This window comes from Lissotriton vulgaris, chromosome 1_2 (genome assembly GCF_964263255.1).
Source record: "Lissotriton vulgaris chromosome 1_2, aLisVul1.2, whole genome shotgun sequence".
Lineage (NCBI taxonomy): Eukaryota > Metazoa > Chordata > Amphibia > Caudata > Salamandridae > Lissotriton > Lissotriton vulgaris.
Window position 1 is genome coordinate 177,118,767 of NC_141686.1, and position 10,998 is coordinate 177,129,764.

Below are 10,998 nucleotides of genomic sequence, written 5' to 3' on the forward strand. Positions count from 1 at the left end.
CCATTAACACCGGAGCAAACAAGGGCTGAATCAAATGATCACATCAAGTAATACAAAATATATATTCATTTTATTATAGGAAAAAGTTTCATCAATTCATAAACAAACATGATAAATATCAGACAACGCCATACTTTAAAAAATACAGAAATCAATAAATCAAGTCCCAGACGACAAATTCATACATCACAATCATAACATCATACATTCCAAATTTCAACATAACTCATACGACAATCAAACTAGTCACGTCACACATGATATCCAAAATGTATATAGCAGCCACAAGATGATTAGATGACAGAATGGAAACAGATCATCAAGGGGTAGAGGTAGAAACAATCCAGCTGCCCCCACACGAACAACGCCAAAGCGCATTTCGCTGTGTTGCCCCAGCCGGGGCTACACCTTTATCAGGGCGGAGATGTACAGTAAGGTGTGGGACAATACACCCGTAATTTAAAGGGCGCTGAGCGCAGTGGGTTTTTCTGAGAACAGGGGATGTATAAGTGCCCCAGTAATAGATGCTTCACAGTAAAGCTCAATATTGCAATCCTTGTAGGTATTTTTTCAACAAATGTGCAAGGTTCCTTCCTCACAGCCACAGGTGGAGAACAGAAAAATATATCCCCTGCGTCGGCAGGTAGGGTGACCTCTATCTAAAATTATCAAGGCCCCCATCACCTGGATGGTGTTTTTGTCGATCGTAGGTTTGAAGAAAGTTTCGCCAGCATAGATCAAGCCGGGGGTCTCAGAAACGCCAGACGTCCCGGGAGGAGGAATCGTTTTTTTAGCTGCCGTGCAGAGCAATGCATGCCATAGTAAGCCCCTGGTGGACCTCTGCTCACGGACAAGCTGCACATGAAGCCTGCTATCGTTGTCAACAACTTCCACACTCCCTGGTCAAAGGCACTCTGCAGAGGCAGAAACATGCCATGGAATGATTTGTATAAATTGCCAAGCAGACATTCCACTTTACATCATATTCAAAAAGAAGGATTTTATTTTTTACAAGAACTGTAGCCCTTTAGGAGCACAGTTTCTATGTGACAATGTTCAACCTGTGTACCTGGAGCCATACTTTGTACAAACCTCGTTTTACACACAGTAATCATAGCTCATGCTTGTAAGAAATATGTAAAAACAGGGACAACATCCACAAATGAAGAAATTTAACTCAAGCCTTGAAGCCCACTTGACATACAATGACACAGATTTGTGGTATTAGTAATAATAAAGTTTGCTTTTCTACAGTGCTCGAGGTGTCACCATCACTGGAGCTTCGCAGCACTATAAATAACAGCACACCACCCCACACAATCAACATCAAATAAAAATGAAGAACGGAGACGACATCCATTCATGGGCCTTGCAGATTTCACACCAATCCTTGCAGCAGGGACTTGAGCCTACTTAGCCATATTACACGGTACCTATTTCAGTTTAGTACCCCTTGCCCCAAGCACTGGAGGTCAAGTAAAGGGTGGCATTTTCTTTACCAAAAACCAGTAGTAGTAACAAATAACAATAAAAGAAAGCAACATCATTTTACAAAATGTAGGAATGATAAAGGTAAAAAACAATAGTTTTACATGGTAAGTTTTTACACCTTTATTAGCGTACTTAGTTCCATACACGGCTAACAGCCTACAACCTCTAGAGCCGGCAGCGTAGCTTCTTTCACACACAATCATGTAATCATTTGCGGATACACAGCCAGTATGCCGACAACCCTGAGGTCCGGCGGCGTACAATGTCACGTTCAGAGCGGACAGATCAGAGAATCAAATTGTAAGTGAAAAAGCCGGTCATTGAGTATCTAAACAGCCATATGTCAGTACTATGTAAAGCATCTCATAGCGGCAGGTAACAGAGGTGTATTTTCTGGAAGAAAACAACATTTGCTAACTTAAAAAGCCCCCAAAGTACAACCCACCCCTCCCTGAAGATAGCAACACCCCGTAACGCCCCACCCCCTGGTTCCTGACCTAGCTTCCAAATCTAAGTGTTGTCTAGCTGACTCCCTACGTGACGTATCTGTCAGTGCGATATATTGCCATGTGTGCAGTCCTCACAAAGTATCCTAAGTATATCAACCCATGCCGGGCCACTGGAATCAAGAGCAAGAGAAACGCCTCAACTCTCACGGTGTGTGCGTCTAACTATTGAAGGGTGACATGCCCGCTTTATTAGGTTCCTGTTCTACTCCCCTACCAAGATGACAGGATGCTACCACTATGTGGTTTTGTGTGAGCAGTCTGCCAGCACTATTATATCTGCTCCTGCACGTCAGGCTGGGTATCATGAGTGTCCTCGCTAGTATGTCTGTAGGTGTTATATAGCCCCCAGAAGTTCTTCGGGCGGCTCACAGGGGGGAGTAATTCGCTGTAATGTTCCCACTGAGTGCAGCAGTAAAGCATATCTCTAGCCCACCGTTTTTTCGTCGGAAGTGGGCCCCTCATCCAACAGTGCGCCACTACTCGCCGGGCCAACAACATTCCCATGTCTGCCAGCAATGCCACTGGCAGGTCCCTGGAGTGCCCCAGCAGCGCAAGGGCCGGATCCACCGGCAGTTCAAAGGCAAGTATTTCTCCCAGTTCCGTTATCACAGACTCCCAGAAATCATGTATTTGGGGGCAACACCATGCCAAATGGAGGAAGTCAGCCGAAGGGGCGTGACACCTCTCACATTCGGGGGTTTGTCTAAGACCGTACCTATGCAAGCGTTCCAGAGTGTAATAAACCCTTTGCAGAAATTTGAAGTGGATCAGCCGGTGTCTCCCATTTAAGGAGAGCTTTCTGGTGTTCGTACAGCAATATCTCCACATGGCGTCGTCTATAGTGATCTGTAGATCCCTCTGCCAAGCAAGTCTGGCCTTCGAGGGTTCCAGGGCTCTATGAGGAGTGATCGCTTTGTATAAGTGTGTTGTCAGTTTGCGTGCGTCCTTCGAGTTAATAACATGGGACAGTTCCGGTAACTTTGGAGGCTCCTCCATATCTGGTCCCAGTATGTCTCTCAGAGCACTACGAACTCTGTGAAACTGAAACTTCTGTATTCGGGAAGCGCTATCTGTCGCTTGAGTGGCCTGCTCCCAAGTTTTTACAGTGCCGTCTTCAAACAGCTCTCCAGCGGTGACTATACCCAACTCACGCAACGCTCGAACTACGCCCTTTTCCACAACCGGCGGCAGCCACTGCATCCATTCCACAGCCATTAGAGGGGAGTAAATCAAGTTGCCTCCCCTGGCCTTCAGTAACGAGCACCACGCGTGTTTCGTGGCAGTGATGGAGTCCAGTACTCCAACTCTGCGGTCCATGGGAGTGCAAATCGTGGCTGACAGTGGTAGGGGTCCGCAAATAATCTCTCCATCCTTACATGCGGGATGGTGTCTACCCCATGCAGCAATGTATGTAAGTGAGTAGCCTGCGCTACTCTGTAGTAACGCTCCATGTCTGGAGCTCCCAGACCTCCCAGCTCGTACGGTAGTGTGAGGGTTTTCCATTTCACTCTCGGCTGCTTCCCACCCCAGGCTAAACGAACCATGAGTTTCGTCAGGTTCTTGAAGAAAGCCCTCGACAGTATGATAGGCAAGGTATTAAAGAGGAAGAGGAATCGGGGCAGCACCACCATCTTCATGATAGCTATACGTCCCATCAATGACAATGGGAGTCTGCACCACCGCTCCACGTCATCTTCGCATTTGCTAAAGGCCACTCCATAGTTCTCACAGAACAGCACCTCCGAGTCCGAGTGAATCATGATCCCTAAGTATCGCACCGGTTCAGTAGACCACAGCAGCGGATACTCCAAGTCGAAGCGGGTCGTAGCTGGCGTCAGCGGAAATACGACTGATTTATTCCAGTTAATTTGTAGGCCTGAGAGCGCTCCGAAGTGGACCACCTCCCGTAAGACTGAGGTTAGGTTTGCTTCAGGGTTGCGAACACACAAAAGTGTGTCATCAGCATAAGTTGAGATCACAATCTTATACGACGGGAAGCTAATTCCTCGGTGCCAATGATATTCCCTTAGTGCACAAGCCAGAGGTTCTGCAACCAGCGCATACAGCAAGGGAGAGAGAGGGCAGCCCTGTCTGGTGCCCCTACTGATTCCAAACGCGTCAGAAACACGGTCTCCTAGGCGCAGTCTGGCCAGCGGCCTCCAGTACAAAGCACCAATCATTTGCAAGAATGGTTCCCCGAGGCCCAGCTTCTGCAAAACTCGCAGCATGAAGGGCCCCTCCACGGAGTCAAAGGCCTTCTCCATATCTAAGAAGATGGCCAGCGCTTTCGAGTCCTGTCGGACGTGCTGAATGGTCCCCAGTACCGTGCGGATGTTGTAATCCAGGTTTCTCCCTGGGATAAAACCGGACTGCTCCGGGGCCACTATTTCTGGGGCTATTAAGGCAAGTCGTGTAGCAAGAACCTTGGCATACAGCTTCGCATCCACATTTAATAGTGACAACGGCCTGTACGAACTACAGGCATTTTGGGGTTTACCAGGCTTGAGTATGGGGACTATCAATGCCTCTCTCATAGATTGTGGCATGTACCCTTCCTCGCATATCTCATCTAAAAGCGAGGACAGGTGAGGAATTAATTTATCTTTAAACGCCTTATAGAAGCCCACTGTCAATCCATCCGCCCCTGGAGCGCTGTGCTCGCGCCTACTAGTCAGAGCTTCCAATATCTCATCTCCCTGTATTGGGGACATTAAGAACTCCCTTTCCGATTGTTTCAAGAACGGCATCTGTATGTGGTCTAGGTATTCGTCCATGTCCGTCTCGAGATTAGAAGTGTACAACACCGAGTAGAAGTCTCTGAACTCCTCTAAGATCTCCTCATCCGACGTGACAACCTCCTTAGCGGACATCGCCAATTCCGTCAATTTCGGGGCCCTCTTGCTGTTGCGTATCAAGTTGGCTAATAGAGAACTAGGCCTCTCACTTTCTCCATAGGTTCTTGCCGTCGCGTATTTACCCATATGAAAAACTTCCCTGTCAGCCTCTTCGTTGTAATCGGAGACAAGGGATTTAATTTGGGTCGCTATAGCAGGGTCCGGGTCAGACAGTTGCTTAGTCTCCAGTTCTAACAGTTGCGACTCCAGACATTTCAGGTGCTGGCGAATCGCCTTTAGAACACAATGGAGTGCTTGGCCATGGCCACCCCTCGTATGAATGCCTTAAATGCCTCCCACACTGTCTGAACGCTATCAACGGAGCCTATATTTTCCTTGAAAAAAAAATCTTTTTCAGTGGCCAATTCCCCTCTAAAGTGTTCGTCTAGTAACGAGTGCGGGGGAAAGCGCCAAGTGAAGGGAGGGATCCTGCGCAACGGAGTCTCAAGGACCAGTAGTGTAGGTGAGTGATCCGAGAGGGTGCGTGCTAAAACCATACAGGACAGTATGGATCTAGATGTAGAATAGGAAGCCAGCCAGTAATCAATCCTGGTGTGGATGTTGTGAAATGCTGAGTAGTGTGTGTAGCCTCCACCAGTAGGGTTTCTCCCTCTCCACACGTCCACCAGGTCTAGTGTCAATAAGGCGGCCTGTAGTGCGACTGCCGCCGCAGAAGGGCCGCGTCGCGGCCCTGAAGACCTATCTAAGTCTGGATTCAGCACCAGGTTGAAGTCCCCGCCCCAGAGCATCTGATAGGAGGGGAATGCTCGGCAGCTCCGTGCCTGTTGTTCGAAGAACTCCGGAGAGTCATAGTTCGGCCCGTATACATTAACCACCAGTAGCTCGTGACCCTTCCCCAAGCATCTAGAAATGAGGTACCTGCCCCCTGGGTCAGCCTGCACCAGTCTCAAATCCAATTTAGATCTCGGATTCACCCAAGTCAGAACTCCCCGTGAGTGTGTAGTAAACCCAGCTGCTGTGGCGTTGCCTGCCAAACCCCTATGTTGTGACATTTTACTATTGAGAGGGAGATGCGTTTCCTGGATAAGTGCCAAGTCTACATGGTGTCTTTGCAAATAGTGTAATACCTTCCGCAATTTCCTGTAATCATTCAATCCCCGTACATTCTAGGTTATAGCTCTAAGGGGTTCCATTGGGTTTCCAGTGTGCGCTCCAGCAGTACTAGTCATCTGTGCCATTGAGAAGGATAGCAGTAGAGAATCATCAAAACACAACCACCACGTGTTTGGTCAGCTTGAGGAACCAGCTGCAAAGCTACGAACATGAACATCAACAGCCCGTCCCTCCATCCCTCCACCCACAGCAGACCCACCCCAAACAGGTCTTGCCAGACCCCAACCCACCCATCCCACCCCAACAACAATCAAAATACCAACAAAAGCAATGCACGCAGGGGCAAAGGTCGCAGGTCAGCACCCATACACCAACAAACCTTTCTACAAAGAGGCATGGCCCCACCCCCCCCCCCCCCGCCTCACACCACCACTGCAAGAATCCGAGCAATGCCATGCGCTATAACGGTACGCTCTACAGGAGATTAACGTCTGACTCCCCATCCCCAAAATTGGAGCAGGCTCTGTCCACAGTGAAGCAAGCATTGGGAGCGAGAAGCTATTGCACCAATTGTGTTTGACAGATAATGATCCAGATAGGCAGGTTCTACACTCCCAAAACCCAATCAGTACTTATCTTCATAAAGCAGTCAGTGCATGCAGTGGGCAGCCCCATCGTCACCAATCGTCCACACGGTGAGAGGCCCCCGCTTCAACCAGAGTCCACTGCAGGGCCACCCCTCCACCAAGTAGCCGTCACCAGATCACTCCTGCTCATCCAGTTGGCCATTGTCGTTGTCTGTCTGCCTGTCTGCCCCGCCATTCCTCTTCTCCTTAGACCAGGTCTTCAAGGCTTTTTGGAGCTCTGTAGGGTCCGTGAAGATATGCGAGTGGCCCTGTTTGTTGACCCTCAATTTGGCCGGATATAGTAAAGCGTAGTCTAAGCCCAGTTCCCGAAGGCGCTTCTTGTGTGGGGCAAAATGTTTACGGGCTTCCTGCACCCTGGCCGTGAAATCCGGAAAAAGAGAGATAGCGGAGCCCTCAAATTGTAGATCTCCTTTAGCTCGCGCTAGTTTGAGCGCCGTGTCCCTGTCCCTGTAGTTTAGTAATTTCGCTATAATTGGGCGAGGAGGCAATCCCGGCTTCGGCTGCGGGCCCAGAGATCTATGTTCCCGTTCCACTACAAACATTGTTGAGAACACCCCTTCTCCGAAGAGCGTGGTGAGCAGCCGCTCCACGAAGAGCTCCATTTTACCAGTCTGAGTAGACTCCGGCAGGCCCGTGATTCGAAGGTTACAGCGACGAGACCGCGCTTCCAAATCTTCTGTCTTGTCCTGCAGCAATCTCATGAGGGTCTCCACGCGCCTGTGCGCAGTGTCCAGCTCCGTCTGAGCCCCCTCTACCTCTGTGAGTCATCTTTCAGCCATATCGTGCTTTTCGGCATGTTTATCCAGACGTTCCGCCATGCGGTCCATCCTGTAGGACATGGCGTCCATCTTGGATCCCAGCGTGGTTATGCTTGACTGGATACTCTGCTCCATTGAACTTAGCATGGTTTTGAGGTCCGAGTCCTCCGCCCGGGTCTCCTCTGGCTGTGCGTCCTCATTGCGCTGGGCCGGCGGGCTCTGCGCCGGCATCCGCCGCTGCGAAAAAGGGAGTCTACTCTGCTTCGTGTCTCCCTTTCCCATGTCAGCTCAGTAGGTCCGCCCGCAGGTCCTTGTGGAAGAAGTATGCTGCCTAGTGAGAGGGGGCAGGAGAGAAGGCACCGCGCGTTCCGATGTGAGTCCCTGGCGGCACGATGGAGATCCACCCCCTGCCTCTCCTCACAGGATCCGGTGGGGTATGGAGAGGATGAACCCGAGCCGGGTCCGACTCCAGGTAAGTCGTAGTCCACCTGGGCCCAGCACCTCAAATTGATAAAACCTCAATGCGGCTGTGCTATCGATGCAGTCCTTTGCTTACTTCAAATCACGGCCTGCGTGGAAGCTTGGCTGAAGGACATACAAATGAGCCCCTGCGTGTGTGGCTGTATGAAGGGCCTGGTGGTAGTGCTGCCCTGCAAATCGGGCCGGCGAGACCGCAGGCTCCCACGGGAATGCAGCCGCTTCGCTGTTTTCACCCGTTGGCTTCTTGTCCCCCCAGGCGTCCGCTGCAGATACTCTGCTATGCCCACACTCCACCCGGCTCACCGAGGCCGCCGCTCCGACCCAGTTGCACCAAGGGCTTCGAAATTGCGTGTCGCAGAACAGGGCGCTCTCACCGTTCCTCGGCGGTCCGGAGCTCTCACCCTGCGTCCGCCCAACACTCACAGGGCCCCGCAGTATGGAGTCTGTCCCAGGCCAGGGTTCACGGGGCTCCGGTCACCGACTTCCGGGCCCAGGGGCCTGCTCGTCTCCCCTGGCCGCACGCACTGCGACGTCGCTCGGGCACAGGTTGCACTGGGGACCGCGGATTGCGGCCTACCGCCTCCCGCCCGGCCGCCGACGTCCCGTCACCTTATGCTTCAAGCCGCTCTCTTGCCATCGGCTCTGTAGGTTCCCGGACCCTTCCGATACTTGGTAGTTCGGGAAAGGAGCCAAATTTCGAGCTGCAATGCAGGATATTGAAGGATAGACGGTGGTGTCGGCGGAGCCAGGGAATTAGGCGGCCATCCTCGCTGCCTGCAAGCTCCGCCCTCCCTTACATGGTAATTATTTAATGTCAAACTAGGGACTCCAACTGTTCGCACTAGTATATAATATAAGTGCAGTACACCCAGTATGATTTGTTTATGGGTGAACGACAATAATATCTGCAACAATAATCATAAATGAGGCGGGGAGAATGGATAATCTATAGAATGAATTCATCAGAAAGGAATGGAATTTGAGAAGAAACAGGTCCACTTAGATGGGATTTGGCTCTGCCTTTAAACGATAAGCAGTAACTCAGTACCTACAAGTTATCTAATAGCAATAAAGTGCACAGAATGTTGATTTGCAAGAGAGATGAAAGATTGACGCAGACATACAGTGTCACAGGATAGAAATACTGATCTGTCTTCCCAGTCAACGATTACTGCCAAGTACCATTCCTCAGGCGTCATGCATTTCAGTGCGATCGGTCCCCCTCTGTATTGCTTAATTCTGCTGGCAAGAAAGTGCCACCCATAGTCGTTCAAATGTCACTCATAATTACTCTAACATTATGAAAATGTCACTCATAGCAATCTTAAACCTTGGCTCTATGAAATACTTGTTGAAAATTAGAATGTAAGGCACCTATGTCCCGCCTCCCCGCCTAATTCAGTCCCACTTTGCCACTGGATTCAAGATAACCTGGCAGATGAGGGTTATGAACGCAAAACCGGTCCCAGGATGCTGGTTTCTGGTACAGGGAAGACATGGCTTGGCAGTTCGAGCTGGACTGTTCCCATGAGGCACAGGGTCAGACTGATTTGCATATGGCTATGTCTGAACTGGGGATGTGGAGTGAGCTAAAGAATGATGATGGATTAAACCCAGATCACTTAACTGGGGGTGAGTGTTTGATTTGCTCAAACGCTCCGTCCATCATCCCCTTTGGTATCACTTTGTTCGCCCTAAGTTGGCAGGGTATGCCCAGACGTGGGTCCCTATCTCTCTTTGCCACTGGATTCAAGATAGCCTGGCTGATGAAGGTTATGAACCCGAAACCGGTCCTAGGATGCTAGCTTCCGGTCCAGGAAAGATATGGCTTGGCAGTTCGGGCTGGACTGTTCCCATGAGGCACAGGGTCAGACTGATTTGCATATGGCCATATCTGAACTGGGGTGGTGGAGTGAGCTAAAGAATGTTGATGGATTAAACCCAGATCACTTGACTGGGGGTGAGTGTTTGATTTGCTCAAACGCTCTGTCCATCATCCCCTTTGGTATCGCTTAGTTCAGTTCCAGGGTCAGGTCTCCTCTCTTTCGTCCGAAACCCGCCGCCACAGCAGCATCATGTCCGAAGTCCTGGCGCCGGAATTGCATGGCCTGTCCAAAGAGCTCGTGGCCAGCGCATGCACCGACTGGGACCCCAGCACTAAGGATTACTTGATGGAGCAAACTATGCTTAGGATAAAAGATCCTAAGAAGTCATTAGAATTTTACACCAAAGTTTTTGGAATGACACTCTTGCAGAAATGTGATTTTTCATCTATGAAATTTTCACTTTATTTCATGGGTTATGGGCTCAAAAAGGATATCCCCAGCGATACAAAAGAACGAACAGCATGGACTTTTTCCAGGAAGGCCACAATAGAACTGACTCATAATTGGGGAAGCGAAGAGAAGAGTTATCATAACGGAAGCTCTGAACCTCGAGGATTTGGGCACATTGGCATTGCATTTCAAGATGTCTACACAGCTTGTAAAAGATCTGAAGGTCTGGGAGTAACATCTGTGAAGCAACCAGATGATGGTAAAATGGAAGGACTTGCTTTTCTACAGGATCCTGACGGTTACTGGATTGAAATCCTCAGTTCCAACAACATGTTAAATATTGTATAAAGATCTTAGTTTTTGGGTCCGTGCCATCAAATGTTCGAAGAGATCGCTCCAGGAGGCTGAAAATGAGCCTGTACGATAAAAACACTACTTGTTAGAAATATTGGAATTCCATATCTTTGTTGTACTTGACATAACACTTTTTAATAAAGGCTAACTCCGCATTTCTCCCTTTTTTTTCTTTTGTGATTTTGTTATCTTTCCTCAGTGCTGTGAACATCTTGTATAGGCCAGCCTTCTGCTGAAAAAGGTTACCTAGTGTCTGTATATTGTAAACCTCAGGAACATGGCGTTACTATATTTTTCTAATGTTTTGTAGAAAAGTAACTGATATATAAAAATGCAAACATGTTTCCGAGTGGTGGTGGTGTGCACATTACTTTACGCAAATGTGTCATTACAGCATGCATTTCACCACAGCACATCAGTCATCAACCTATTTCACATGTTTCAGAATGTCGTCTGACATTTAAGCAGAATATTCTTATTTCGGGGATAAGCATTGTTTTCTCTTATCTTTTGGC

General features: G+C 49.3%; 1 pseudogene; it reads left to right on the top strand.

Annotated features, from left to right (window-relative positions):
• Nucleotides 1-9,928: 9,928 nt before the first annotated feature.
• Nucleotides 9,929-10,477, top strand: LOC147734819 (lactoylglutathione lyase pseudogene; annotated as a pseudogene).
• The last annotated feature ends 521 nt before the right edge of the window (nt 10,478-10,998 follow it).